Source organism: Balaenoptera physalus (genome assembly GCF_965194825.1).
Source record: "Balaenoptera physalus genome assembly, contig: HAP1_SCAFFOLD_643, whole genome shotgun sequence".
Taxonomy (NCBI): Eukaryota; Metazoa; Chordata; class Mammalia; order Artiodactyla; family Balaenopteridae; genus Balaenoptera; species Balaenoptera physalus.
In genome coordinates, this window is record NW_028126109.1 from 318125 (window position 1) to 345133 (window position 27009).

Below are 27009 nucleotides of genomic sequence, written 5' to 3' on the forward strand. Positions count from 1 at the left end.
CACTCCTAAGATTTTAGCATAGAAGTAATCTCTACCGGAATTTGGATTAAGTCCTTTTACACTTTTTTTTATGTTTGTAAACACATACACAGTTTTGTTTTGTTTTTTTAAACACGTGCTTTAAACAAATACACAATTAGGGTATCAGCCTGTAAGCATGGTTTTGTATTCTGCCTTTGCAACTTAACAGATTATGGGAAATTTTACCATGATATTAACTCTTCTTCTACATCATGATTTTTAATAGTTACATATCGTTCCATCCTATGACTGTACTCAGTTTTCTATTTTGGGGCACTTAGGGTGCGCTAATTTTTTTTTCTTTTAAATATTCCTGTAAACATATGTGTGCATATGTTTATGCATATCTTGACGATATTTATAGAATAGACTTTCTGGGTATGACTGTTTTAAGGTTTTAAGGTTTGCAGTAGTACAATGCCTGTTATTAGCGTCTCCACAGTAGTGATGTGGCATAAGAAAACAATAAGTATTCTCTAATGATTGTTACGGAGCCCAAGCTCATATTGCTTGCCGCACAACAGGTCAACAAATCGAGAGACGAGTGGTTGGGGCAAGGAATAGTGACTTTATTCGGAAAGCCAGCAGACCGAGAAGATGGTGGGCTAGGGTCCTCAGGTAAGATGGGCTAGAACCATCTTCCCCGAGGTAGAATTCAGGCTTTTTTTATACTAAAAGGGGAGGGAGTGTTGTTAGCTGTTGCAAACTTGGTGTTGGAATCCTTTGTTCTTGTAGCTGTCCACTTAGGTCAGGTCACGGTGTTCCTGTAAACCTCCAACAAGACAAACGTTATTCTCTGTTCTGCAACTTTTTATCTCTCTATGAATGGAAAAGTGTTACACCTGTAAAGGCCAGAGCCTTGAGAATTGGCTATCCTGTATATTTCAGGCTATAGGCAACATTAAGTTGTAGCAAAAACAAAGTACAAAGGTTAAAGTAAAAGAAACAGATCTGATATGGAGTCAGTTTTGTTATTCCCTAGTACATGAGCATACTGATTATCAGGTGTCGTAAACATGCAATAGTCAGTGCAACATGACTGCAAAATAAAATGGCAAATACTGCAAAATTTTCAGAATTTAATGAAGTTGATGAAAGTGGTATTAGAAACCTGCTTGAATTTTGCAAAGCCACTGGCCAGGGTGATGCAGCAGCACTGAACTAGTTAATAATTATAAAATTCTGAACATGGACAATGATGATCCAATAAGTGCTTCAAGGGAGTGAGTTTAGGATCAAAGGATTAGGAAGACCCCTAAAATATCAATGAACATCATACAGTTTTTGCAAAAAAGGACATTCTTTATGATTGCATTGCAAAAGTTAAACGTAAAGGGTGCCACATCATACAAGATTGTGAGAAGGATGTTCCTTTCCTCCCAACTCCAACATTGATTCATTCTTTGTTCTAAGAATTAACAGAGATGCAGTTATAACGTAAATCTTGTGAAGTATAAGAGAAACTAAATTTATTTCAGTAGTTCTGGCTTGATTTTTATGATAAAATCCCAATCAGACTTTTTCCCCACAATTTACTGTGTAATTTTGGACTTCATTTTAATTAATTTAGATTCACCTTAAGTGGTTGTTTTCTGAGGTACATGATTGTTGATGTAGAAAATCCCAAAGAATTTCCCCCCAAACTCAGAACTAGGAAGTGAGTTCAGTAGGGTTTCAGGGTATGACATAAACATACAAAAATCAGTTGTATTTCTTTAGGCTGTATGCTAGCAGTGAACATGTGGACACCAAAATTAGAAATACAGGGACTTCCCTGGTGACGCAGTGGTTAAAAATCTGCCTGCCAATGCAGGGCACACAGGTTTGATCACTGGTCTGGGAAGATCCCACATGCCATGGAGCAACTCAGGTCGTGCACCACAACAACTGAGCCTATGCTCTAGAGCCCGAGAGCCACAACTACTGAAGCCCGTGTGCCTAGAGCCCGTGCTTCACAACAAGAGAAGCCACCGCGGTGAGAAGCGCGCGCATCGCGATGAAGAGTAGCCCCCGCTCGCTGCAACTAGAGAAAGCCTGCGTGCAGCAACAAAGGCCCAATGCAGCCAAAAAACAAAAAACAAAAACAAGAAGTACAATACAATTTACAATTACTTAAAAACAAAAAGAAAAATAAAGAAGAATTTAGGTGTAAATCTAACAAAACATGTACAGGACTTGTATGCTGGAAACTGTAAAACAAGGAAGACAGAAACTGAAGAGGATCTGAATAAATGGAAAAACATACTTTATTCACGAATTGGAAGAATCAACATAGTAAGTAAGCTAATTTTCCCCAAACTGGTAAATAGATTTAATGTAATTCCTATCAAAAATTATAACTCTGGCTTTAAAGTTGGACATACAGTATCCTAATTATTATTTTCCCAAAGCACTATAATTGTAGTATTTCCCCCAATGAAAAATTTTAACAGCTTTATGGGGATATAATTGATGTATAACGAACTGTACATATTTAAAGAGTCTCGACATATGTAGACACTGTGACACCATCATCTGAATCAAGATAATGAACATGTCCATCACCCGCAAAGTTTCCTCCTGGTCCTTTGTAATACATCCTACTGTCCTTCTGTGCCTCCCATAAATCCTGCCTCTCTATCCCTAGGCAACCACTAGTCAGCTTTCAGTCACTATAGATTCATTTTTTTTCCCTAGAATTTTATATAAATGGAATAATAGAGTCTACACTTTTTTGGTCTGGCTACTTTCCATCAGCATTATTATTTTGAGATCCATCCATGTTTTTGTGTGTGTTAATAGTTTATTTTTATCATTTTTAAAAAAAATTTTTTATTTATTTTATTATTTTATTTATTTATTGTTTCTGGCTGCGTTTGGTCTTCGTTGCCGCGGGCGGGCTTTTCTCTGGTTGCGGCGAGCGGAGGCTACTCTTCGTTGCAGTGTGCGGGCTTCTCATTGCGGTGGCTTCTCTTGTTGTGGAGCACGGGCTCTAGGTGCGTGGGCTTCAGTAGTTGTGGCTCTCGGGCTCTGGAGCGCAGGCTCAGTAGTTGTGGTGCATGGACTTAGTTGCTCCACGGCATGTGGGATCTTCCTGGACCAGGGCTCGAACCCGTGTCCCCTACATTGGCAGGCGGATTCTTAACCACTGCGCCACCAGGGAAGCCCAATAGTTTATTTTTATCATTTTGTAGTATTACATTATATGGATTTACCACAATGTGTTTATCCATTCACCTGTTAATGGCCATTTGGGTGGTTTTCAGTTTGGGGCTATTACAGATAAATATGCTGTGAATATTTGTGTGGACATACATTTTCATTTCTCTTGAGTAAATACCTAGAAGTGGAACGACTGGAACAAATGGGTAATTTCTTAACTTAAGAGGCTGCCAAACTATTTTCCAAAATGGTTATGCTGTTTTACATGACCACTAGCTGGTGTGAGAGGTCCAGTACCTCCACCTCTTGGCCAACACTTGGACTTTTAGTCATTGTAATAGGTGTGTTGTGATATCTCATTATGTTTTAATTATTAGTCCCCTAATGATTCATGATGAGCATTTTTCATGTGCTCTGTGTATATCTTCTTTGGTGAAATGTTTGCTTAAATCTTTTGGCTCTTTAAAAATTGGGTGATTTGTTTTCTTTTTAGTGAAGATATAGATTTCTGTATGTGTTCTGGACACAAGTCCTTTATCAGGGGTATAATTTGCAAATACCTTTTCTCAGTCGGTGGCTTGTCCTTTCATTCTGTTTAACAGTGTTTTTCAAAGTGCAGAAACTGAATTTTGATGAAATCCAGTTTATCAATTTTTTCTCTCATGGCTTGTGCTTTTGGTGTTGGCATCTAAGAAATCTTTGTGTAAACCAAGGTCACAAAAATTTACTCTTATGTTTACCTCTAGAAGTTTTTGTGATTCTACTTTTGGTTTCCTCTTTGATCCAAAATTTAATTTAGGAGAGTATTTTGATTTTTTTTGTTTTAAACTGTTATTAATTTTAGACATTTTTGCGATTGAGGCCTGTGCAGTTTATACTGTAAAGGAGTGAGGCTGATAGGGGTTGGGAGACAAGGGAGTGTGGATGGTAGAAGGTGGAAGAGGGACAGGAGTGCATAAAGTACAATTTTTGTCATGATTGCATTTTTGTTCTACTGCTTCCTCTCTTTCTAGATACCAAACTCCTCATGTTTATACTGCACTAAATCTTTCTTGTTTTATTCTTCCTCTTTTCATAAGTCCTTTCTCTCTCTCTCTCTCTCTCTCTCACCCACTCATCCATCCAATGTGTCAGAAAACCCTATGTGCGCTAGGGCTACCTTCACAGTACATCTAGAATCCATCTGCTTCTCGTCATCTCCCAGTGCCTATCTCTCTGGTCTAAGCCACTGTCATTTTTTATCTTTTATTTTGCAGTAGGCTCCTAACTGGTCTCACAGTTTCGACCTCTGCCCCCTTCAGTGTATTCTCAATGCAGCAGAGTGATTCTTTTTTTTTTTTTTTAAAGACTTATTTATTTATTCATTTTGGCTGTGTTGGGTCTTCTTTGCTGCGCACGGGCTTTCTCTAGTTGCGGCGAGAGGGGGCTACTCTCCCTTGCGGTGCAGAGGCTTCTCATTGCGGTGGCTTCTCTTGTTGCGGAGCACGGGCTCTAGGTGTGAGGGCTTCAGTAGTTGCAGCATGCGGGCTCAGTAGTTGTGGCTTGCGGGCTCTAGAGCACAGGCTTAGTAGTTGTGGTGCATGGGCTTAGTTGCTCCGCGGCATGTGGGATCTTCCAGGACCAGGGCTCCAACCCGTGTCCCCTGCATTGGCAGGCAGATTCTCAACCACTGCGCCACCAGGGAAGTCCCCAGAGTGATTCTTTTAAAATGTGTGTTAATATCACTCCTCTGCTCAAAACACTCCAAAGATTTCCCATCTCACTCTGAGTGAAGAAAAAAGTCCTCAGGTGGCCCTGAAGCCCTACATGATCCCTGGGGTCCCAGGTTCCTCTCTTATGCCGTAACTATCTTGCTCATTCTCCTCTAGCCCTGCTGGCCTCCTTCCTGTCCCTGGGACATGCCAAACTGCCCCTGCCTCAGGGCCTTTGCATTTTCTTTTGTTCCCTCTGCCTGGAATCCTCTTGCTTCCTTCAGGTCTCAGCTCAAATGTGTTTTTCTTAGAGAGGCCTTGCTTGACTCCTCTCTACATAGTACTAACTGCCTCCCTCTTACTTTTTTTATTTCTCATGAGCACTTACCTGACACATTACGCAGCCTCTTATATTTTTGTAGATCTTTTTACAAAAATTTTATGTTGGAGTGTAGTTGATTAACAATGATGTGTTAGTTACAGGTGTACAGCAGAGTGATTCACTTATACCCATACAAGTATCCATTCTTTTTCAAATTCTTTTCCCGTTTAGGTTATTACAGAATACTGAGCCGAGTTCCCTGTGCTATACACTAGGTTCTTGTTGATTATCTATTTTAAATATAGTAGACACAGCTTCTTATTTGTTGACTGCCTTTCTTTCCTTGCAGAATATAAGTTCCCAGAGGGAGGGAACTATGCTTTGTTCACTGCTATTCCCATAGTACTGAGAGCAGTGCCCGGCGCATAGTAGATGCTCAGTAACCACCTGTGGAGTGGGTGCATGAGTGTGTCCTGTCTGAAGGGGTAACCTCAGTGAGTGGTTTCCTTAGTAATTTGTAACAATCTAGAGAGACTTAATAAAATTAAGTCCAGTAAAAGATAATTGTGTGTGTGTGTGGTGGAGCTGGAGATGGGAAAGGGGATGCGGGGTGGTGAGGGAGGTACAGATATTGAATGTTCCACAAAGCCATATATAATGTTAGAATAATAATAGCTAGGTGAGAACTGTGTTTGAGAATAAGTAATTTTGGAAGTAAATGAGTCTGGTTCAGTTGATCAGTTCACTGTAGTTTTTATTTATTCAACATGAAGAGAAAAACATCACAAAGCAAGTGACCCAAAATAGCACATTTTGTGCATTTCTTCAGCCCCTTGGCAGCATCAGGCAGATGTGTTCGCTCTGCACTGACTTGTGTGTGAATCTCCCGGCTCTTCACCCGCAGCTTGATTACCTGGGACTCGGCAATGTCAGCCCGTTCCTCGGCCTCCTCCAGCTCGTGCTGGAGCTTGCGAAATTTGGCAAGATTAGCATTGGATTGTTCCTCCTAAGAATAAAGTTGTGAGAGTTAGACTTTGTGGTTGTCATTGCACTTGTCACAAACAGGATGATTTCCTCAACTCAGATATTTCCTTCTTACGGTTTGTTTGTCATATCTGATTTCAAATCCAGACAGAACTTGTAACTTCAGTTACATTTTTTACTCTAAAGAATGAAAGAAGAAATAGTTTTGAAATGGAAGAGACGAGCTCATTATGTCAAACCCATGTATACGTGAAGTCTATTTATGATGTATGGACTGAGTGGAAAGGAGGAAGAGACCCATGTGTGCTCGCTCACAGAGGTTAGACAGTAAATGTAAGGTCAAATTCTAACTTTGGGAAAATCCCAGTTGAAGTGTTTTTGCCATATATTTTGACTCAGGTATACAGAGACGCTGCGGGTGGGGGGATGGGGATAGGAAGAAAGTATGCCCTTTGTTGGTTGCACTTACTACCATTCGTGCCTCTCCCTTTCGTGTTCCCTTTTCTTACCTCTTACCCACTACATTGTGTCTGGAAGAGTGGGGAACAACCAGGAAAAGTGAAGCTGGAGAATCTTCCAACACATCCTAATTTGCTACAGCGAATGTGCAGGGATAAGTCCCTGCTGATGACAGTGGTAGTGAGGGAAGGAGTCAGCTGGGGTAAAAGATTTCTGTTTGGCTTTTGGGAACAATTGATTTTGTGCATTTCTAGAGGGAGAGGAATATTTATCATGGTGTTAGATTTTCTGCTGGATATTCTTTGCAGCTATCAAGTAAGGTGGGTTATTTGGAATTTTCTTTTTTTCCCCCAACCCCTACAAATTGCTTAATAATAAAAATATCTCATCTTGAGGTCTTATTCTATAATTAGGATTTGGGGGTAAATTCATATTTATATCATCTCTCTTAAAATAAGAATGACATATTCTTACTTGGTCTCTTTCTTTCTCATTAACACATTCTCTTAATATACTTTCTACCCCCAACGAAGTTTCCTTCTTCCCTCAAGGGCTTAAAGATGCTTACAGCCTCCTCAGCTTGTCTCTTGTATCATTTCACCTTTGCCTGTAATTTATCTACCAGGTCTTGCAGCCTGAGAACATTCTTGTGGTCTTCCTCAGTCTGGAAGTTTGAAAAAAATGGTCTGCATTGAATCCAACAAAATCAACCCACTACAGGTGGTGAAGTAAATCACTTTGATATGATGGCAGGTGGGCCTGGGGTAAATGTGGTCAACTCTGAGGCTTCCTTCATAGTATTAACAGTAGCCACTCTTGTTAAATGTCCACTGTGTGCAGGCACTATATTGGAGAGTTATACACGTCTCTAATCCTTACCTCCCTACTCTGGTGAATAGATGTTTTTATTCTATTTTACAGGTGATGAATTAAGGTTGAGAGTGTTAGGTAACCTATCCGAGTTTAAAAAGTAAGAGGCCAAACTAGGACTAATACCAGTTTATCTGTCTTTGAAACCTGTATTCGTTCCTCACTTACACGATTTTCTAAAGGCCTTCCTGATTTTCCTAGCTTAGGAAAGGGTCTGTGATAGGTGATTGTGTCATTTGCACCTTATGTATATCGAGTTAACATGTAGCTATTTGTGAGTACCACATAGTCACCAGGTTTTCAATTTCCCTTTGTGCAGGAAGTCTGGATATTCTAGAAAGCTCTTCCCCTTACCTGGTAGGTGAGTTCCTTTACTCTTCTCTCGTGTTTCCGCAAACCTTTAACAGCCTCAGCATTACGTTTCTGCTCACTTTCAACCTCTCCTTCAAGCTCACGTACCTACAATCAAGAAAGATACTTATATAGTCAGTTTTGGGGGATGTTAATTAACTCAGGACCTACTGACAATATTGGGTGGCTGTCCCCAGCCACAGGATAAGGATGGGAATCAATATACAAGAAGAGAGAAGGATGGGGGAGTGCCGTTTTCACTTCCCGGATTCAGAGAGATTGAGAGACCCACCCTGGCCTCCAGCTTCTGGATGTGCTTCTTGCCGCCCTTCAGGGCCAGCTGCTCAGCCTCGTCCAGGAGGTGCTGCAGGTCCTTCACCGTCTGCTCCAGGTTCTTCTTCATCCGCTCCAGGTGGGCGCTGGTGTCCTGCTCCTTCTTCAGCTCCTCGGCCATCATGGCCGCCTAATTAGTAAATAAACCAGTATAATAAACCTGGTAATGGCAGGTAACACACAGTGTCGTTAAACAAATGCTCATTTGCTCACGTCAGTGATGGCCTTCTCGGCCTTCTCTTCTGCATTGCGCGATTCTTGAATTACTTCTTCCACTTCACTCTGGAGTTGTGAAACATCATTTTCCAATTTTTTCTTGGTGTTGATCAGGCTGGTGTTCTGTTAAAAGGAGTGGAAATTTACAAGACCTGCAGTTTGCACACTTGGGATTTTACAAATGTCTTACTCGTTGGCTTATGCAGGGGACTAATGGCAACATTTCACTGAACTTTAAATATTTGTTCAGTGCAAAATGTTAATCATTTGCAAGGTAGGTTACCCCGCCCCGCCACTGCCCCAATGTCCATCTGATTTATGCATAAGGACATGGAGGTTCAAGAATGTCTATATTAGTTAATTGCTCTTTCAATTATATGTCAACCAGACATCGCTAGTGTTCTGTCCTTAAAAGGTTGGAAATATTAGAAAAGAGTCGATTCTTTTTGTGAGAGCCTGGCACTGAGAGTTTCTCAGTTAGAAGGAATCTATTCTCTGTTAGCTTGAATGGTTTGCTCCCTTGGGGAATACTGAATTACTCTTACGAAACATTTTCTTAAAATTTCAACCCAGTGGTTCTCTAAGGTAAGCAATATCACCTCAGTGGGTATTTGGAAATGTATGGGGGTGGATATTTGTGGTTGTCAGAATAACTAGGGCGTGCTACTGCATTTAACGCCCGGGCTGGTCAGCGATGCTGAGTGTCCTGCAAGGCACAGGGACTGTGAACATAGCAGTGCTGAACGCTGAAGCGCTCCTGATGGGAAACGCTACGCGGAACATTTTCCGATTTTGGAGTCAACAGATATCTTTATTCAAGTTTATTCCACACCATGGTTTTCAAAATAATCTAGTCAAATCTTTTTAAGTAAAAAAAGTAATACCCCTGCCCCGTTTTGGTAGAAAATCTTAAAAAGAACACACAGCAAAAAATCATCTATAATCGCATCACTTCTAGGTAATTGCAATTAATATTTTAAAGCATCTCCCCAATCCTTTTAAATATACACATATTTATAAAAATAGCGTACTTCCATATTATAATTCTGATTCGTCACTTTACAGTACACCAGCATTTGTTTGATGTGAGGGTCCCACCTGGGTGTGCAGGAGCTGGACGCGCTCGCTGGTGTCCAGGAGCTCCTGCTCTGCCATCTTCCTGCTCCACTCCGTCTGCTCCAGGGTGGCCGGCAGCTCCTCGATCTCGGCCTGCAGCAGGTTGGCTCTGCGCTCCACGATCGCCAGCTGCTCCTTCAGGTCCTCTTGGCCCCGGAGAGCATCATCCACGTGGATCTGGGTATCCTGTTAAGTTAATAAAAAGGCGTAGACACTCTGAAGAGGATGTGAACATCCCAGGAGATGAACTGGAAGAATGGGTTGGTGCCAGGAACGGGAAATGACAGGCCTGTCATTTGAAGGAGCATGAAAATGGGGATGTCACCTGCTTAGGTGAGAGAGGATTATCAGGAGACTGATTCTTGTTGTGTTTTATGCCATCAACTTGTTATTTTTCATGTGTGAGTCACCAGTATCTATAATTTATGGAGCATTTTCCATATGCTGTACCCAGCACTTGACATCTGTCTTCTCACTTCATCCTCACAAGTAACCCTATGAGGTGGGTAGTTTCATTCTTAATTAGTAGAAGAAACAGAGGTTCTGAGAGGTTATAATAACTTGCCTAAAATCAGGCAGCTAGTAAGTGACAAAACTAAGACTTGACCTCAGGCCTATTGGTGCCAAAGTCTTTTAATTTCTCTCATATCATAGCTTATCTCTGGGCTTCTGTTTGTTCTTTTATAGAACGTTTCTTTAAAAATAATATATTCGGACTTCCCTGGTGGTGCGGTGGTTAAGAATCTGCCTACCAATGCAGGACACATGGGTTCGAGCCCTGGTCCGGGAAGATCCCACATGCCACGGAGCAACTAAACCCGTGTGCCACAACTACTGAGCCTGCGCTCTAGAGCCCATGCTCCGTGACAAGAGAAGCCACCGCAATGAGAAGCCCACACACCGCAACGAAGAGTAGACCCTGCTCGACGCAACTAGAGAAAGCCTGCGTGCAGCAACAAAGACCCAATGCAGCCAAAAATAAATAAATATATATTCTATGTGTATTTATTTTTAGCTACCTCCATACTATGAACTGTATAATTTGTTAAAAGAAAAAAAAAAAGGATGGTGTAACAAGAAGGTGTTGTGATGAATGGGAGACGGGTCACTTCCCTGACTTGTCTGGGCTGTTAATGTGGACCCATCTACCTTCAGGATCCCTTGGGTGTTCCTGTAGTTCCTCAAGCTCTCTGCTGCCAAGCGGTTGGCGTGGTTCAGCAGGATTTCCATTTCATTCAGATCTCCTTCCATCTTCTTCTTGACTCTCAGGGCATCATTCCTGCTCCTGATCTCAGCACCCAGTGTGCTCTGCATGGTCTCCACGACTCTAATGTGGTTCCTCTTCAGCTGGTCAATTTCCTCATCTTTTTCAGCAATTTTCTTATCAACTTCAGACTTGACTTGGTTCAACTCCAGCTGGATACGCAGGATCTTTCCCTCTTCATGTTCAAGAGGTGCCTTAACAAAACAGTGATCAATTAATTAATAATCAATTAATAATGGAAAATGAATATTTGGAGGGTATTCCCTTGTGAGCCAAACTCTTATTAATATCAGTTTGTCTAATATTACAAAGTATAATAAAACAGCTCTAGGACCCTACTAGGTAAATCATCCTTTAATTTATTCAGTCATAGACTTTATTGGGCAACTCTGTAATAAGGGTGCTTTGTAAAGTATAAAGTGCTATACAAATATTATTCATATGAGTAGTAACAAAAATTATATCATTAAACTTATGTGTAGTAAACAGGAATTCTCTCCCATTCTATAAATTAAAATGTTCATGTGATTCCTGTTGTAGAAATTCTCAGTTTTAAAACATATCCATATTTTTGATTACAAAATATGTGTCCATTGTGGAATGTGGGGTAATTTATAAAAACAAAACCTTCCTATTTTGCCTCCACTTAGAGGCACAATTTTAATGTGGTACATTTTTTTCTAGTTTTTTTCCTATTTATATATATTTATACATGATAAAGTTCTATTGTATATGCAAATGTGTGTCTTGCTTTAAAAATTATCCTCTACCATAAATATTTCCCCATATTAACTACATTTAATGGCTGTAGAAAATTGCATCATATGGATGTTCTATAGTTTGCTTTACCTTGTTTTTGGATTGGACATCTTGTGTGTAAGCTTTGCCTACATTTAGGATAATTTTCTTGGGATAGATTCTTAGAAATAGAACTGATAGGTCATATTATTACATTTTTAAGACTTTTGATAACTATTGCCAAATTGCCCTTCATAAAGGTTATATGAGTTCAGATTCTCACCTGCTCTGTAATAATGGATCCATCTCATAGTACCATTGCCCAATGAAAACAGTGGTGTTTCCACCAATGTTTATCTTTGATTTTCCCCCCACAACATCAATATACATACCTCTGCTTCCTCTAAGGCAGCCTGAATTTCACATTTCTCTTGTTCCACTTGCTTCTTTATTTTCTCCAGTTCATGGATTTGCTTCCCTCCCTCAGCAATCTGCCCAGTGAGGTCCGAAATCTCCTCTGTGGGTGAACAGAAGGGAGAAGTGGTCAGACTGATATAACATGGAAAGGTCTTTCCAGGGCCATATAGGGTAGGGAAGTTCAAGAGCACTCATGCTACAAGTTCTTATTTTCTCTCTTTAGCATTTCAAGTTGTTCCAGGGATTCCTCGTAGGCATTCTTGACCTTGAACAGCTCAGTACTGAGAGAACAGGACTCCCTCTGGGAGGCCTCAAGTTCAGCCTGGGTTTCCTCATACTTCTGTTTCCATTCTGATAGGACCTGAAAAGCGGTAAACTGTCAGCTAATGGAAGGAGAAAGGGAGACTAAGTAAAACATCGGTGGAGTTTGAGCAGGTTGGGCCACCTTGTCAAAGTTCCTTTGCTTCTTATCGAGAGCCGCGCAGGCAGCATTAGACCGCTCCACATTAAGCATGAGGTCCTCCGCCTCATTCTGGAGCCTCTGCTTGGTCTTCTCAAGGGAAGCGCATTTGGCGTTCACGGCTTCTACGTGTTCCTCGGCTTCCTGCAGACGCTGGGCCAGCTTCTTCCTGAAAAGTTAGCCAGGCAGTTAAGGAGAGAGGTCAGGAACAGGGGCAAGTGCTAAACTCCTCAACCCCCTTTCATAGTCCTTTTTCTACAATGTCAAGTAGCATGGTTTTCAAAACTGTGGTAGCCAGAACTGCTTTCCAGATGGATTAAACTGTGAAAAGGTCCAAAGTGGTGAACAACTGGACTCAAGTCCTTTTTGTTTTTGAATTGTTAGAGGCCATTGTTGGAGCTGACATTGTATGTATCTTACAGCATATGATTTCAGGATTTTCAGGGCTTCTGATTGAGTATGGTATGGAGAATGATTAGCCAGAGCAGTTCTATTGATTGATTTATATCTCATCTCATTCCAAAAAGGATTTGAGACTAACTAGATATTTTATTGGTCACAGATATACTGGGCATATTCTTTTGCTTTCTCAGACTTTACATTTTATTTTATATACTTTTCTTCCTAGAGAAAAATAGCCAGTTTCTTCTAATAATATATATTTGGTCAGTCTCACCTGAGAGAGGAATGGATAAATAAATCAGGATAATTCATGTAGTCTAAGCAAAGGCAGGGTTTTTCTTTTTATTCCTTCTGAATTGTCTACATTCTTGCTTTACTCCCAATTGTGTGCCAACTATACATGCCTAAGGTACACAAAAACCTTTAGCCGTAATGCTCTAGAAGATCTACCTGAAGGTCTCCTTTGGTCTGTACCCAGACTAAGGCTTTACTTTATTCAGACTAACCCTGAACATTATGCACAGTTCAGATGGCCTCCAACATGAGTTTTAAGAGATCTGTCTTTGTACTACAATACTTAAGAAGGTGGTCTCTGGAATCAGAATGTCTGGTTCTAATCCCAGCTGTACTATTTATTAATCATATGCTCTTGTGTTAGTTGGTTAACCTCTCACAGTCTCAATTTCCTCATCTGTAAAACAGGGATACGAATAATAATGCAATGTAATGTTGCTATGAAAACTAAATGAGTTAATAATAGGATAGTATTTGACACAGTATGCACTTAGGGTAGCTTCTGCTTTTGTTATGTTATCATCATCATCACAGCTGTTTCTGGGAGTTGCTGAGTTGGGCAGCTGGGAAACCATGTCATGTCCCTCCTCTAGAGTTCACAGTACACACTTGGCCTCCTCCAGCTCCTCTGTGCGCTGGATGGCGTCCGTCTCGTATTTGGTTCTCCACTGGGCCACCTCGCTGTTGGCCTTGGACAGCACCCTCTGCAGCTCGGCCTTGGCTTCCTGCTCCTCCTCATACTGTCCCCGCAGCAGGTCACAGTCGTGGCGGGAGGACTGCAGGGCGTGGGCCAGGGCGTTCTTGGCCTGTGAAAGTATGAGTTCAGTGACTTAAATTCATTTCTTCAGTGATATTTAATTTATACACTTAAAGGAGAACCTAACTGAATATGTTTAGATTTGATCAGTCGAGAATACTTTTGGTAAAACTTACTTTAGTTTCTTCCTCTAGCTGACATTTCAGCTCCTCAGTCTGCTGCGTAGATGCTTGTTTGGTCCTTGAAAGCTGAGAGACCAAAGCATCTTTCTCATCCAATTGTCGGGAATATTCACCTAAGAATTACCGAAGTAAAGGAATTTGTTCATGGCATAAACAAACAAGCCTAAAGTTTGTATATATAATTATATGTATATGACAAATATATACTTTATCTAATTATAAATATTGTTACAGAATTGGCTAGATTAAAAAGCAGCATTGCTATTGTAGTGTAACAAATAAACTAGTCTGCTGATTCTTTCTTGCTTTTTTTTATTTCTTCTAACCCGCTCAGCAAATTCCTATAGTTGATTACTCCCCTCTAATATGGGAGTATTGCTGTTAATTCAGAACCCCTGGGATTGCTTTTGTCTAGTACATAATTGCGGGACTGAGGGAAATCTCTACCCGCTTCCGTCTGCAGGCGTGCTCTCTGAGCCGTCAGGTCATTGATCAGCCGCTGCTGCTCTTCCTCCTTTGTCTTAAGTTCACTCACTTGATCTTCTAGAGCGCGGCACATCTTTTCAAGGTTTCCCTACAGCACATGTACCCGTGAAAGATGAGACATTGAATACAATGAAAAAAAAAAAAAAAAGTTACTACTGGATTCTTAAAATATTTTTAGAGTGAATCAATTTATGTCAAGTGTGAGTAGAAACTTATGGCACCAACTCTATGGAACATGCTAGGATTCAAGTATGACGGGTGCATAATCTCCCTAAAGTGCTCATTGTTGGAACTCATTCATTTATCCCAGTGATACTTGACACTGATACTTAAAGTAGATTTGGAAATAATCTTAACAAATTATATCCAGTATTTTAAAAAAATGAAATAAAATGGAATAGATTAGAATACAAAATTTTAGATCAGTGCTATAAACTGCCTACAAACCAGTGTTTAATGCCAGAGAACAATGAGGGTTCTTACAGGTTATTAACTATGCTCATTTAAAGACAGTATTGGGTACCTTGGCTTTGGAAATGGTCTCTGAATTACTGCTAAGGTCGTCAGTCTCCATCTTCAGCTCACTCTTCTCCTTCTCCAGCTTCTGCTTGACCCTCTGCAGGTTGTCAATCTGCTCCCCCAGCTCGGCCACACTGTCCGCGTGCTTCTTCCTCAGCGTGGCCGCAGTGGCCTCGTGCTGCAGGGCGGCCTCCTCCAGGTCCCTGCGCATTTTCTGGAGCTCGGCTCCCGCTTCTTGTTCATCTCAGTCTGGGCCGAAGTGGCCCCACCGGCCTCTTCCAGCCGCTCGCTGATCTCCTCCAGCTCCCGGGAGAGGTCCGAGCGCTGCTTCTCTGCTTTGGCGCGGGAGGCCCGCTCCGCCTCGATCTCCTCCTCCAGCTCCTCGATGCGGGCCTGGCAGTGACACAGCACATTAACATGAACTCATCTCAATTTCAGTTTTTTGGGTGCAGAAACAAATGGAGGTGAGATGACTCACCTGCAACTCTTTGATTTTCTTCTGTAGTTGAATTTCTACTGCCTGCTCATCTTCAATTTTGCTTAGCAGATTGCTGATTTCAAATTATTTCCTTTAGACAGAAGAACAAGGCGTATTAGTACCCATACGAATTGAAAGATGATGTTGCATAGAATCTTTTTTCTGGAGTTCCTACTTTTTAAGTTTCTCATCAAGTTGCTGTTTGTCATTTTCTATATCTACTGTGGATTCTTGGGCCAATTTTAGGTCACCCTCCACTTTCCTCTTGGCTCTTTCTAGACCCGTTCGAAGTTTCTTTTCTTGTTCTAGAGACCCTTCAAGCTAATGAGAAAATAAACTTTGTTAAAAATTGAAAGTATATTAAAAAAAACTTTCAAATGGGTATTAAAAACACACATCATCCACTTGCTGCTCTAGCTTGGCTTTAGCTTTGTTCAGGGTGTTCACTTTGTCCTCTTCTGCCTGCAGGTCATCCAGGGTCCGCTGATGGGCCTCCTGGAGGGCCTTCTTCTCCTTGGTCAGCTTAGCTATGACTTCGTCCAGGCCTGCCATCTCTTCTGTGAGGTTTTTCACCTAGAAAGGTTAAGGAAGCGATTATCTCTGCTCTAAAGCAGCTTAGTTAGATGGCAGAGTCTCTATATGCTGTATACAAATATATTTCATACCTTGTTCTCTGTGGCATGTTTCTCCTTCTCAACCTTGGCCAGTGTCAGCTCAAGGTCATCTATGTCTTTCTTCAGTTCTGAACATTCGTCCTCCAATTTCCTCTTCTTGGCCGTCAGCTCAGCATTGATCTATCTCTTCCTCATCCTCAGCTCTCTCAGTCACTTCCTTGATCTTTGCCACCAGCTGGATTTTGTTTTTAATCAGTTGCTCACACCTCTCCTCTGCATCAGCCCAAGGCATCAGCTTCCTGTGGAGAGATTTGCTGAGCTGTTTAGAGAATTGTTACTTATTTTGAACTTGTTCTTTGCACAAAGTTGTAGTGTTTACTGAATGCTAATGAATTTTTCAGTATGAATATAAATTAATTGAACATCATTCCATTGTCTGGAGAAATGTAGCTAATTAGATATGGCACTATAGATTTAGAAGCAAATTAGGCTGAAAAATGACTGGATTGAAGCAATTGACTATTTTAAAAAGTATTGTGTAGAAGAGTGGAAGGACCAAAGGAAGCCTGGGTTCTTGTCCCAAATTTGCCTCCATATGTATGACCTTGTGCAAATTGATTTACTCCTCTTACCCTCAATTATCTCATGTAATTAAGAGGATTGGAATAAATGATTGCTAAGAGCATTTCAACTATAATATTCAAAGATTTTTGACTTAGTCAAATTGGTTAGTTTTGGTTTTGATGATTCCCTACTTGCCTCAAACAACTAGTTGCTACATTGAATTTTAAAAAGGAAAACTACGTAAGATTATGCCTATAAATACATTTCCATGAAGCATTTTTCATGTACTCAAAACCTCCCTGATAGAGCATAACAGTGCTGTATAATTGTCCAAGGTTTCCATTTCCATTTTAAGAATTACCTATTAGTCTCAAAATGAATATTAGACTATATAAGAACTTGTAATTTTGAGAAACTACATAACTCAATGAGGTTTTTATAAATGATTAAAGGACTCATAAAAATCAGTTCAGCCACGACCTTATTACTCTGGGCTGGGGAATTTCTTTAACTTCTCAGTGTTTGTTTATATCTTAAGTTTTTAAAATGCTAAAACTTTTGATAATGAGGCCTTCCAGGGTTCCTTTGCTTTTATTTTTTTATTTTATTTATTTTTATTTTTTTTAATTTTAATTTATTTTTATGGCTGTGTTGGGTCTTCGTTTCTGTGCGAGGGCTTTCTCTAGTTGCGGCAAGCGGGGGCCACTCTTCATCGTGGTGCACGGGCCTCTCACTATCGCGGCCTCTCTTGTTGCGGAGCACAGGCTCCAGACGCGCAGGCTCAGTAATTGTGGCTCACGGGCCCAGTTGCTCCGCGGCATGTGGGATCTTCCCAGACCCCGGGCTCGAACCCGTGTCCCCTGCATTGGCGGGCGGATTCTCAACCACTGCGCCACCAGGGAAGCCCCGCTTTTATTTTTAATAGTCATACACTCAGTATATATTTACTCACTGACTAATGATAATACCTATGAAAAGAGGTTAAGATGAAGAGGCTGTGATTGGGAAAATGTAACCTTCATATAAGTGAACTTGTCAGAAGGAAAAGTTGAAAATAGCTTAAACATTTTAAGAAAACTATCCTTTTTTTTTACAGATTTCTTCATGACATTGTTGGGCTTGTTGGACCAAGAAAATGGGAGGTTGTATTTGGCCAGAGTGCTGATGCCAAGCCTACCCCCACTCTGATTACAACTTCTTCTTTAACCAATAAACAGAGGCCTTGAGAACTCAGGATCAGTATCAAAGGAAGAATCACAGCGGTCACTAGCTCTGTCTTCCACCGTGGTAGTTCAGTTTAAGTAACTGCAAATGAATTTATTGAGCTAAATCCTGGGGGTTGAGGAAAAGAGATACAGAGAGAAATAAGAATAACTGTCTTTTATGAGTTTAAATACAATCTCATACACTTGTATTCAGGAAATAGGGCTCTTAAGACTGGGATGAAGCAGGCAAGGCAGATGAGTAAAATGACTGAGATTTGGGGGCTTGCCTTTAAACTGCTTCCTTCATGCCTATTAAATTTGTGATATTGTTAAATAAATTCTTCAATCTCCCATTTTCCATTTGCAATTTGGAAGTAGTTGGTGCCTTACTTCTTCACAGGAATATTGAAAGTTAAGTGAAATACTGAAAAAAGCAACTAGAAATTTTCTTTTTCAAGAAAAGGCCATTTGTAAATCCAGAGTGCATGTGAATTCCAGAAAAGCTTCCATGACATGGTGCATTCAGCACACAGAGTACTCACAGATTGAACCTGGAGCTGCAGCTCATTTTTCTCTTTCAAGAGAGTCACCATTTTTTCCTCCAGTTCCTTTCTTTTTGCCTCTGACTTGGCAAGTTCATCTTTGGTTTTCTGGAACTCTTCCTTCATGGTGGCCATCTCCTTCTCTGTCTTCGCACTCTTCAGCAGGGGCTTGATCTTGAAGAAGAGTTTCATCCAGGGCCAGTGCTTGACGTTCATGAAGGCACGTACATTATACTGGATGCAGAAAAGGACTTCTCTGAAATGACCGAAAAGTATCAGTGTAGATTGATCCATTAGAGACAATGTTATTGTTAGTATTATTTTTTTTACATACAAACTCCCCTTTTAATGACCCCCCCACATGTAAATGATGTGTCAAATTCTGTATATTTTATATGCAGGACACACACACACACACACACACACGCCCTCACACTCAGAGCGGTCCTCAGTATGACCACTTTGCTAATGTGCACTGTTCATACTGAACGATTGTGTGTTCTCAAGTCCCTGTCACATTAGCAAAGAAGCTGACTTTAGAGGAAGAATACTTTGTATATATGAGCAACACGTACCATTTTAAGAACATTTGAGAAATCACAATATTAGTGACTTGGGAGTGGGTGTGGCAGGTGTAAGTTAATTGTGCTGCTTGGCCTTCGGCACACTGACGTGACCTGTGAAAGGGCATGGCTTGCTTTCCTAATTGCCCACCTAAATTGAGCTTATGGTTTATCCTGTTTTCCTTGAAACCTCTCCTCTTATTTTAATTGCTGCCGAATTATCTACTCCATAAACAACTTTTGTTAGTTTCTTCACATAATAGACTGGCTTTTCTCAAGTCCTTTCAAATGCCTACTTCTTACCTGCTCAGTTAGATTGTTAATGTCTGAAGAGCATTTAGCTACAAAATTTGTTTTCTTTAAATAACATTTTAAAATAGTAATAAAAGATATTCCTGCACACTGTAGCAATAGACTGGCAAGGTTTACCTGCCTTATAACAATGTGTGTGCCTCTTCAAGCTTGTTAAAATGGAGATTCTATTTCTGTAGGTCCAATTTATAAGAACCATATCTCTGAGAAGGCAGATATCATGACATAAACCATAATGTTGACACATGGAAAAGACTTGGGAACACTTACACCACAGAAGTAAATAAGTACAGATGAGCAAAATGAATGCAAAACGTGTGTGTAAGGACAGGGAATGCAGTAGTGCTGGGTGGATGGGTTGGATGAGGTTAATTAGAGGAAGGGGAAATGGAAGTCTTGAATTGGTAAAGAGATAAATTAGGCTGAGAGGGGAGGGCTTGTACAAACAGGAGAGAAGGAGATAAGCAAATTGTTTAGCCTGGCTGGAAAAGGCTGTGCGGTGGGAGATGATAGATGAGGTAGGGAATAGAGAGTGGCCTTGACAGACACACAGGCAACTTAGATTTGATGTGGGAGACCGTGGGGAACCGCAAACAGATACGGCATGATGAAAATAGTGCTTACTGCAAATGATTCCTGCTGCTGTATGTGAGATGAGTGAAAGGGAGAAACTGAGGGAGGAGATAAGTTTTGAAGGGAATCCCAGTGTGAGGGGTGAAGCAGAGGCTGATGTGTTGTAAGAGTGAGTTCCGAACTGGGTGAGAAGTGCATGTTAACCACAAAATGAAAGAGTTACTGAGTAAGGAAGACCGATGTAAAGTCTCTAAGAGACCTTACAGTCCTTATCCTCTGCATGGTTACCTCCTTTGCAACATCTTCTGATATTCTACCCTCATTAGGAATCCCCTACAGATGGCTTGAGTTCTTGTTATAATCTGGACCAACTTTTCATCTCTCATTTCTTCCAGAAGACCCAGCAGGCCAGCTTTGAAGAAAACCTGGAGAGAGGGAAAGTTCCAAATCATCCCCAGACTACAGGAGATCCAGCCATGGCAGAGGACTTGGATCAGGTGTAAGTAATAGCCATACCTTTGTGTGTCCAAATTTGTACTGGGTGTGATCAATATCAATAGAGGCAAGAAGTTTCTCAGAAGCCTGCTTGCTGTCAATGAACTGTCCATCTGGAATAGCACTTGCATTTAAAGCTCTGTATCTGTTCAGTCGAAGAAAAGAAGAATGATTAGGAAGGTGTGATCATATATGAAAACCAAACGACACCAAAAAAAGTCAGTAAAAAGAGAAAAAGCAAAAGTAGAAAATCCAGCTGTCCTTTTAGGTTCAGGTAGTGAAACAATATGATTTTTCCACAAGCTAATGCATGCTTCCGTCCTATTTTTAAGAAATGCCACCTTCTCTAGCCTGTATTCTGTTCTTGCACCACAAGACTATATTATTTGACTTAATTTCGTAGTATTGATGAAGCAGGATACATAAAAACAATGAACAGAGGACAACAGTGAAAATGATTAATTAGTCACAGCATTCAGTGAAATATGACAGAGGGAGACTGGCCTTTGTTTAAAATCCCCATATAAGATTCGGCTTGGGAACCCCTTCCTGCCGATGCGGATGGCCTCCAGCACACCGTTGCACCTCAGCTGGTGCAGGACAAGATCATGCTCCATGGCGCCTAAAAATAAATCAGAGTACTTACTACTGGGCACTGAATTTTCAAACTTGTGCCTGTTTGATTATTTCATGCTCTTAGATCTTACCAGGAGTTTGGTTTCGTTGGGAATGATACACCGTACGAAGTGAGGGTGTGTGCTCCTCAGATTGGTCATCAGTTTATTTAAATATTCCTAGAAAACCAGGTAGAAGGGACTTGATGAGAAAGTTCTATTTCAGATTGCCTTTTTTGGTAATTATATGGAACGAACCTAGGCACTTTCTTAACTATATTAGGTAAAAGTCTATGAGGCTTCAGTTGCTCTGTGTTTTAAAGGTCTCAAGAGTTCTAGCCTGCCAAATAACTGAAAGGCTAAAGTGCTGGGAAGAAATGCAGCTCTCCCTGGTATTCATTTATGACACCTAAGATCTATCCTGTAAACAAACTGCAAATTCAGTAGCCTTGACACACAGCAAGTATTCTTGACCGGGAATCAGAAGACAAAAGACTACAGTCTCGCTTTGCCACTAATGAGCTCCTTGACTCTATAAAATCCCTTTTCTCTTTCTGGGCCTCATCTGAAAATAGTTGAGATTACCTCTAAGGCCTCTTTCATCTCTCTCTGCGCTAATATGTTTCACAGTAGTAGTTTACAGTGGTAACCTAGGTTAGCCACTGTCCAATGTTTGCCATTCCTTCCTTGAGTGTATTATTCCCTGGGACCTGTAACCTCTTGTTTTTTGGTTTTTGTTTTTGGAAGAGTCTAAAATCATAAGACTACATGACCTTGTGTGAGTGGATCTTGGGTACCTGAGAATGATCACAGTCTGAAGCATATGGGGGGAGTTATTCCAGAAATGGAGTAACTGATTATGACAGACAGTGGTGTTTTACTCCACCACAGAAAACTAGCAAGTCGCTATTTCTCAGTATTTCTTAGGTATATTCGTTGAGAAGGCAGAGTTGCTTTATTTTTCATATCTCAGTTAACTATTAGGAAATAAAGTGAGTAATGTGAGTTTCTAATCTTGCAATTATGTACAAGGATAAGTTGATGAAACAAGGACATATTTGGTGAAATAATGCAAATTGGTAGTGAGAAAAAAAGAACAGGGCTGTTTTCTTGTTTAGGTCATACATAGTATCTGCATTTTAGTTTTAAAAAGAACGAGACTTAGCCATAGAAATCCTGACAAAGCAACCATTAGACCAGATGCTCCATATGTTCCCCTTTAGAAGAGCCAGTTTTTAAGCCATCTAAGAGAATCACATTATTTGTAGTAATGTTATTATTACTGTTATTCTCAAGAGAGATTTTTCTATCTTAATCATCAATCTAAATCACTAGGTTTGGCTTTAGATAATTTTCAGCTATTACAAAAAATTAAATCCACCTCAGAGGACAAAGATGTGATTTGGTGGAAGGATGTCCTAAAGGGTGTGTCTCAGGCTCAATTCTCAAAGGGGAACTCAGGAACATTCTCAAAGGGCAACATTAATGGAATAAAGATACGGCTTTCCACAGGGAGACCTTTGAAGTTCAGCTGTGCTTCCTTAAAAATCGGCCTTATTATATAGCGAGAAAGCTTCGAAGGGCATTTTGGAATTCCTGAATACATTAGATGAGCATAATAAGGAATAAGAGGTAAAACATTCAGCCCTACAGGAGGAGTATTGCTTTGGCTGTACCCTGACAAGAAGGAATATTTGAAGTAATTCCTGTTAACATTCCATTCCCTCCTAATTTATTCTAAATCCTTTATTCTTATCCTAATTATGATAAGTCATAGAAACTGAACAGATTTTTCGAATGAAATTTGTACTTCACCCTGAAAAGGGCTAACACAGTCTGGAAAGAAGAGCCCTTCTTCTTAGCACCTTTCTTTGCGCCGCTGTCTAAGATAAAAAGAAAACCCATCAACGAAAGTAGAGTCCCAGAGGCTGGAACGGTATGTGAACGTTCTGTGGGGAGAGGTTAATTTAGATCAGGGGCACAGAAAGTACCAGCTTCAGCACTAGCATATGTGGAAAAGAGACTGGCCAGAGTCTTCACTGCAGACGTCTGGTACAGCCCAACCACACTGCCGTTCAGGGGGTCCTTGTTCTTGTCCAGCCAGCCGGCGATGTTGTAATCCACGGTGCCCGCGTAGTGAACCAGCGAGAAGTGGGCCTCGGCCCTGCCCTTGACCACTTTGGGCTTCTGGAAGTTGGCACACTTGCCCAGGTGCTGGTCATACAGCTTGTTCTTGAAGGAGGTGTCTGTGGCCTTGGGGAACATGCACTCCTCTTCCAGGATGGAGAAGATACCCAGTGGCTGAATTCAGAAAAGTAGACATTGGTGTCAACCTATCTGGTCTCAAAAGATATAGACATAGTGGCTGTCGTTTGATTGAATTATGAGCACTCCTAATTAAATATATTTATAAAGTAAACCAGGGTCATAGCTCAAAGAGGTCCTTTTGTTATCACTAGAATGACTTTTCCACCATTCTTTCTCACATTCAATCCATAGCATTATTTTCAATTTAAAGAATAGCTGGATATAAACTCCAAATGTCAGCACTGCATAAGTGGGGGCGACTTATTAAAATGTTCTGTGATTATGTGATTACCACATTTTCCCCTGTTTGGTGAATTAATCTATTGTCAGAGTTTCATTTTTCTATGAAAAGGACTTACTGACTTAGAATGATGTTTACTTTATATGCAATAACTTAACGGTATAAATAATGCAAACCTTATTTAAGACATTTTGTGCATTTAATCCCTTAAAGATAGATTATGAAGAAGCATAGCAATTTGACTCTTGACTTCCAAACAGGTTACCTTTGATATAAGCCCTAGCTGTGTGACCTGTGCATTAATTTTGATTTAGAAAATAGTTATTTCTATTGTTGACATCTTGGATCATAGTGGAGATAGATTTAGAACAAATGAGGTAGTTCTTCTAGTGAAGCAGACCATCTCAATAGAGATGCTGCTTTAAACTTGGATCTGAGTCAGTGTTAGAACAGAACTTGTTACGACAAAATGAAGCTAAACACTCTCTGATTCTTCTTACGTAAAAGTTGAACAGAGAAAGTCATTTCTAAAGTAATTTTCTAACTTGTTCTGATATCAGTCTATTTAAGATTACAGTAATACATTCTGGAGTTGCTTAAGGCACTTGGGAAAGTTATACTTTCAGTTCGGGTTTCCTTTAGAAGTCAAACAGACCTTCTCGATGAGCTCAATGCAGGCGGCCAGGTCCATCCCGAAGTCGATGAACTCCCACTCGATGCCCTCCTTCTTGTACTCCTCCTGCTCCAGCACGAACATGTGGTGGTTGAAACACTGTTGCAGTTTCTCGTTGGTGAAGTTGATGCACAGCTGCTCCAGGGTGTTGAACTGCACAAAACCAAATTTCCAACATTAAGTGGATTTTTATAGCAGTAGAATTCATTACTGAAAAATCTTTTATTGAAAATATGTGGACTACAATAAAGAAATAAAGTTTAAACTGATTGTTGTCTCTTCAGAAATCCCAGGGAAAAAAATAATCATTTTTGACATGAACCCTTTTCAGGATTTCTGAGCATTATTTAAAGGCACAGCTGTCAATCACACAGCAAGAGTTCTGGTAGAATCTACCTCTTTCCACCTCTGAAGATTGCATGGGCAAAAATGTGCATTAAAAGTATAACCATGATCCTATGAGTTATGGTTCAGATTTAAGGGTGAAAGTAATTCATTACAAAGCCTCACTTCTTTTACCGCCCCCCCCCCATTCAAGATAAAGGTCACATTTTCACTTTTGGCGTCACCTTATTAAGGAAAGCTTTTCTTAAGACCTTTAGTTGATGTGCAGAGTGAAATTAATAGGCTAATTGCTCTTCTATTCATATCAAACATTTGGTAAATCCTCATTGTCAGGTCTGTGAAAGTGGGGACCTGATGTGGTATAGAAATTGAAGATCTGATGGAGTCTTTATAATAATTGACACCCTCATTTTATATATGATAAAGCTGATGCCCCAGAGGGGAAATGGTGTGTGTCAGATGAATCTGGAAGAGGGAAGACTATGAACTGTCACTACGCTTCTACCTCTAGGCCGTTTCTCCTCCATGGGAGGTACCTTGTGTATGGACCAAACGTTACATAGCCAGGTTCCTGTCGTGGCTTTGCCTTATATGGCTGGAGGATCTTTAGCAAGTGTTTTGATTTTCTTGCATCTGTTTCTCCACATGTAATTAGAAGTAATATTAGTTACTCCTTCATGGGTTGTTGTGAAGATTAAATGAGGTAAGATTTTGAAGTGCTTAGTAGAGAAGCCAGAAATACAGGCTTCGTGATAAATGTTAGCTATTATTATTACTTCTGTTATTATCCAGTTACCTCCTAGCTGTTTCGTTCTAGGTGCCATGCTGGAGAGAGCAATGTAGACACTACAAGTGTAAATGAATAATAATACTCAGTATATCAAAACCCAAATTGCCTTTCTCCCACTTTTTATTAATATGAAGATAAACTCACATCAAAGATCTCAAAGCCAGCAATGTCCAAGACCCCGATGAAAAACTGCCTGGGCTGCTTGGTGTCCAGCTGCTGGTTGATGCGGGTGACCATCCACAGGAACATCTTCTCGTAGATGGCTTTGGCCAGAGCGCCCACTGCATTGTACACCTTCATAGACAGAGTAATGTTTGTTGGCACTATGAAAGGCCTGGGATGTGTGTGATTCATTGAGGTTGTGCGCTTACCTGCTGCACAGTCTGGCCTTTGGTGACGTATTCATTGCCGACCTTGACCCTGGGATAGCAAAGGGCTTTGAGTAGATCAGCAGAGTTCAGACCCTGGAGATAGGCAGCTTTGTCAGCAACTGCAGAGACACAATTCAAGGAATGTTGTTTAACAGCAGATACTTCTTCAAGGTAGTCTTTCCATTTTCCTCCATGCATTTTCGTTATTATATAAATAAAAAGCTTTAAATAATTCTATAGAAGATCAGGTGAGTCTCTCTGTATATTAGAGCATGTACTTGCTAATAAATGGTCAGTCAGTTACACTGGCCTTTGGTGATTTGTTGCAAGCAACTCCTGAGAAATTTAACAACAATAAAAATATGTCCAGTGTTTATGGAAATAATTTATGTAACACAAAAGCCAGAGTCCCTGCTCTTAAGACACAGTAGGTGGGGGTGGAAGGTAAGATAAATACACCTTATCTCAATTTAGCTCCTCCCAATTTAACCTCAACGAATTAATTTCTTTATCTGAAAATGTGAGGATTAAATTTTAGTGCATGATTCCTACAGAGTCCCCTTCAAAAATTTTGTCAGTGACTATGATGTAAATGAGGGAGAGAGAATGTCGAGCCAGGGTGGTCAGGAAAGGCTTAAAGGAGCAGATAACTTTAGCTTCCGTGGCAGATCCTGTAAGTTCCATGTTCTTTCCATACATAGAGTATATGATTTTTCTTTCTCAGTTTCTTTTTTATCTTACTTGTTACCTAGATTGTCTGAAGGTTAAATGTAGACAACACACACACACATGTGCACAGATGTCCTCCAACCCCAGCTCTGTGTTTGGGCGAGACCCTGTATCCCTCCACTAGGTTTACCCAGCTGGTGCTGAAATAGACCAATATGCCAAGTTATCCTATATACCTTCTCGCCATTGCTAAGGCAAAGCAAGCTCATGGTTCTGTCTCATTCCCTCTCTAATGATCTGGCCCCAGGTTGTGCTTTTTAGATGTATCCTTGCAAGTGGCTATTAGGGTTCATTTGGGCTGCATAGAAAGATGGAGATATGGAGATGTGAGGAGGGAAAGAGGGTGAGGAAATCATGCAGTGTGTGTAAATGTGTACCTGCCCCTCAGAAGTCCAGCTACAAAGGAAATGTGAGTTTAGAATAACCTTTTTTTTTTCTTGCCATATTCTCTAATTTAAACCCAGATGGAGGTTCATTTGGTACCTTCGGTGCCATCTGGCTCCGCTTGCTCCTCACGCTGCTTTTGCTTGAATTTCATGTTTCCATAATGCATCACAGCCCCTGTGAGCT

General features: G+C 40.6%; 1 pseudogene across 1 annotated transcript; it reads right to left on the reverse strand.

Annotated features, from left to right (window-relative positions):
• Positions 1-3340: 3340 nt before the first annotated feature.
• On the reverse strand, positions 3341-25908 carry LOC309653598 (myosin-8-like; annotated as a pseudogene). The gene is made up of 28 exons: positions 25711-25908; positions 25484-25633; positions 24187-24357; positions 22966-23284; positions 22799-22866; positions 21077-21163; positions 20874-20991; positions 20391-20514; positions 20163-20299; positions 18427-18682; positions 16167-16414; positions 15898-16074; positions 15677-15822; positions 15502-15592; positions 15028-15416; positions 14466-14592; positions 14013-14131; positions 13689-13885; positions 12369-12552; positions 12124-12284; positions 11899-12055; positions 10654-10962; positions 9487-9690; positions 8386-8511; positions 8132-8302; positions 7843-7947; positions 6047-6181; positions 3341-3355 (listed from the first exon to the last, which is right to left on the reverse strand). The product of its transcript is annotated as a myosin-8-like (transcript).
• Positions 25909-27009: the final 1101 nt, after the last annotated feature.